Source organism: Phascolarctos cinereus, unplaced genomic scaffold (assembly GCF_003287225.1).
Source record: "Phascolarctos cinereus isolate Bilbo 61053 unplaced genomic scaffold, phaCin_HiC Scaffold_7;HRSCAF=346, whole genome shotgun sequence".
NCBI classification, from domain to species: domain Eukaryota; kingdom Metazoa; phylum Chordata; class Mammalia; order Diprotodontia; family Phascolarctidae; genus Phascolarctos; species Phascolarctos cinereus.
Window position 1 is genome coordinate 92,513,037 of NW_027556180.1, and position 5,026 is coordinate 92,518,062.

Consider the following 5,026-nt stretch of genomic DNA (forward strand, 5'->3'; position numbering starts at 1 on the left):
ACAGATTACAACAACTTATCTCGAAGATAATACACTATGACCAGGTAGGATTTATACCAAGAATGCAAGGCGGTTCAATATTAAGAAAACTATCATCATAGTTGACCATATCAACAACAAAACTAACAGAAATCATATGATTACGTCAATAGATGCAGAAAAAGCATTTGACAAAATATAACATCCATTCCTATTAAAAAACACTAGAGAGCTTAGGAATAAATGGAGTCTTCCTTAAGATGATAGATAGCATCTATCAAAAACCATCAGCAAGGATTATATGCAATGGGGTAAGCTAGAAGCATTTCCAACAAGATTGGGGGTGAGACAAGGATGTCCATTATCACCACTGTTATTCAATATTATGCTAGAAATGTTAGCTGTAGCAATTAGAGAAGAAAAAGAAATTGAAGGAATTAGAATAGGCAAAGAAGAAACAAAGCTATCACTCTTTGCAGATGATATGATGGTGTATTTAGAGAATCAGAAAGTAAAAAATTACTTGAAATAATAAACTAATTTAGCAAAGTTGCAGGATATAAAATAAACCCACACAAATCATCAGCATTTCTATATATTACTAACAAAGTCCAGCAGCAAGAGATAGATTCCATTTAAAATTACTGTAGACACTATAAAATATTTGGGAGTCTACCTGCCAAAACAAAACCAGGAACTATATGAACACAATTACAAAACACTTTTCACACAAATAAAGTCAGATCTAAATAAATATCAATTGCTCATGGGTAGGCCAAGCTAATATAATAAAAAATGACTATTCTACCTAAATTTATTTACTTATTCAGTGCCATACCAATCAAACTACCAAAAAAATATTTTATAGAGCTAGAAAAAAAAATTCATCTGGAAAAACAAAAAGTCCAGAATATCAAAGGAACTAATGAAAAGAAATTCGAGGGAAGGTGGCCCAGCTGTACCTGATCTTAAATGGTATTATAAAGCAGCAATCCTCAAAACTACTTGGTACTAGCTAAGAAAAGAGCGGTGGATCACAGAGAGTGTATGCAAGACACAATAGTCAATGACTATACTAACCTACTATTTGATAAATCCAAAAACTCCTGCTTCTGGGATAAGAAATATTTAGCAATAACTGCTGGGAAAACTGGAAAAATGTCTGGCAGAAACTGGGCATAGACCAATATCTTATACCCTGTACCAAGATAAAGTCGAAATGGATACACGATTTAGATATAAAGACTGATACTATAAGCAAACTAAAAGAGCAAAGAATAGTTTACCTTTCAGATCTATGGAGAAGGGAAGACTTTATGACCAAGCAAGAGATAGTGAACATTATGAAATGCAAAATGGACAATTTTGATTACATTAAATTGAAAAGTTTTTCCACAAATAAAGCCAATGTATCCAAGATTAGGAGGGAAGCAGAAAACTGGGAAAGAATTTTTACAACCATTGTCTGTGATAAGGGCCTCATTTCTAAAATCTATAGATAACTGAGTCAAATTTATAAGAATATAAGTCATTCCCCAATTGATAAACAGTCAAAAGATATGAACAGGCAGTTTTCAGAGGAGGAAACTAAAGCTACCTATAGTCATATGAAAAAACGTTCTAAATCACTATTGATTAGAGAAATGCAAATCAAAACAACTCTGAGGTACCACATCACACCTATCAGATTGGCCGACGTGACAAAACTGGTAAATGATAAATGTTGGAGAAGAAGTGGGAAAAATGCATTGTTGGTGGGGTTGTGAACTGATCCAACCATTTTGGAGAGCAACTTGGAACTATGCCCAAAGAGCTATAAAATTGTGTGTACCCTTTGACCCAGCAATACCACTTCTAGGTCTGTATCCCGAAGAGATCATAAAAATGGGAAAAGACTCACATGTACAAAAATATTTATAGCAGCTCTTTTTGTGGTGGCAAAACATTGGAAATTGAGGGGATCCCATCAGTTGGGGAACGGCTGAACAAGTTGTGGTATATGTATGTAATAGAATATTATTGTGCTGTAAGAAATGATGCACAGGCAGACTTCAAAAAAACTTGGAAAGACTTACATGATCTGATGCAGAGTGAAATGAGCAGAACCAGAGGAACATTGTACACAGTAACAGCCACATTATGGGATGACTGACTTTGATAGACTTGGCTCTTCACAGTAATGCAAGAATCTAAGACATTTCCAAAAGATTTATGATGGAAATTGCTATCCACATGCAGAGAAAGAAATATGGAGTCTGAATGTAGATGGAAGCATACTCTTTGCTCTCCTTTCCCTTTGTTGTTTTGTTTTATTGCTTCATTTTCGTGGTTCCTCCCATTAGTTCTAATTGTTCTTTACATCATGACTAATGGGAAAATATACTTAACATGAATGTTAAGAGCCTATACCAAATTGAACACTGTCTCCGGTGGGGGAGGGAGAAGAAGTGGAAGGGGGAGAAAATTTAAAACGCAAAATCTTACGGAAGTGAATGTTGAAAACTAAAAATAAATTATTTTTTAAAAAAGAATGGCAGTGTTACTTCCTCTGTTCTCAGAACTTCCCGGCCACCAGCTCCAAGATATTTTGCCTCCACTCTGACTTTCAGACCCACTTCCACTCCAGTAGAGACTTCTGATAGGTTAGCTCTCAACTTATATTGCTGGGATCCAAGTCTCCACCAGCTCCGAACCAAACCACTGTGAAAATACCCCATCCCCTTTCCAACTTTCCATTATATGTTATCTTCCTTCCTTCATTACAGTATAAGCTCTAGAGCATAAGGTCAGATCTTTCTTGTTTGCTTGTATCTGTAAAACCCTAAACTTAGCATAGTGCCTAGTTGTGCCCAGTAAATACTTAATAAATGCTAACTAGTTAGCTAGAAAAGATAGAAACTTTTGCAATGTGTGAAGACAGTACCACCACCACATTAAGTCACTGCCAAGACAGGCTGCAGCATTAGAGAGGCTCTAAGTTGAGGAGAGGAGTACACACACATTAGAACAGACACTATGTAATCAGCCTGCTGAGTGAAAGTTTAACATGCTGCTGAGAAGCTGATGGTACATGTCTCATCCTCTGTTTCTATGTTGTCCCTCCTGTTTCTTCAAGGGAGATATGAACCTGGTTTTTATTCTCTCCCCCCATCTTTATTCTTCAAGAGTTTATTTTGTTTTCTGTTTCACCAGTTGTCTTGAAAAAAATCAATTTCTCTAACATGACATGGTCATTCATCAAAGTTCTGATTTGTATGTGACTCTGAGATATTAACTGTAACCAAGAGGGAAGGTATGGTTAGTGAAGAATAAATGAAGAGATGTGGATAGATTTTAGTACTGTGAGGAGGCAAATCCAGGCATAAAATTGGGAGCTCCGAGGGAAAAAAAAGATATTTTATTGAGATATGTAGGTATATATATATATATATATATATATATATATATATATATATATATATATATATATATATATATATATATGTGTGTGTGTGTGTGTGTGTGTGTGTGTGTGTGTGTGTGCATAAATTTAGATATACATGTATATGTATGTATACACACATTTATTAATCTATTTATTTATTTAGAGTTTATAGCTTCCTAAAAGCAGGGAGAAGACATGACTCTGAACCAGTACCCAGACCTAATGGGTCTTGGGCAGTCCTGCTGGGGGAAGGGTCATAAATGAGCTGGAGTAGGTTTTGTGGGGCAGTTTCCTCTAGGATTTTCCTCTTCTATCATTATTCCTTTCCAGGGCAGGTTTCCAAGGGGGAGGGTTGAGGCATTGACTAAAGAGAAGTTCAGTCCTGAAAAGCCAAAAGGAATAAGAATTTTCAAGCACCTCTTATGTGCCAGGCACTGTGCTAAGCACTTTCCAAATATTCTCATTTGATCCTCCCAACAACCCTGTGAAATGGGTGCTATTTTACAGTTAAGGAAACTGAGGCAGACAGATGTTAAGTGACTTGACCAGGATTACACAGCTAGTAAATATCAGATTGGATTTAAACTCAGGTCTTCCTGACCCCAGGCCCCCACTGTGTAACACCTAGATGCCAAAAAGGAAGAGGAGGAGGAGCTGGGAAGAAGTGGTGCTGTCTACACAAGAATGGGATCCAGCCAAGAGGAAGTAACACACCACCCCTCCACAGCTTCTACTGTTCTCACAGCTCTACTAAACTCACAGTAAAACCTTACTTGCAACTCCAGACCAAACTCTCTTTCTTTCAGCTTCCTATATCCATGGAAAAAGCAAGTGGTTTTTTTTTCCAAAATCAGGCCCCAGACCTCAATGGAAGCTCAGCCTCAAATAAAAGCTTGAACTGACCTGTGTCCTTGAGCTCTCCATTCATAGGAATCCTCTGCATAGGTGTCCCCTTGGTTTAAGGGATTCAATAGCTTACTCAGTGTCCTAAGCACATCCTAAGTTTGCCCAACTCTGGCTCTTTCTCCTACTTTCTCTTGCCCTCATTTTTAGTGTTTGAGTGGATCATTTAGATAATTCTGGTTTTTCTTCCTTTCTGAACCTACTGTTGCCCTAAAATCTTCCCAAGCTGCTTTTCAAGAGTTGGTAAAAATAACTTTGCTTCTCCCCGATCTATACATCTCCTTTTTTCCCATCCCCCAGTTCACCTGGTTCAGCTCCAAGGTCAGCAGCTCCCCATCTGCATTTAATTACACTTCAACTCTCCTGGCTCCAACCAGACTGATCACAGCCAACCAACTACCTTAAAGACTGGGAAGGGAGCATTTTCAGCCTAGTTACTACTCACAGAACTTCAGCCATCTCTTTCGCATTGGTGAAAAACCAAGCTGCTCCTTGCAGAAGAGAAGGATTCAAGGACCCTTCTTTAGCTGAGATTCAACAAATTTGGCTCAAAGTCCACCTCTCTGACCTAACTGTTATGGACCTCTCTCCCTTTCAGGTCAGGGGATATGGCGTTTTGAAGTTTTCAAACTAGGCATATACATATTAAATTCTTTTAGAACCCAGGGATAAAATATTACATTAAACTACATTGAATTTTATATTTTTTTTAAAAAGGCA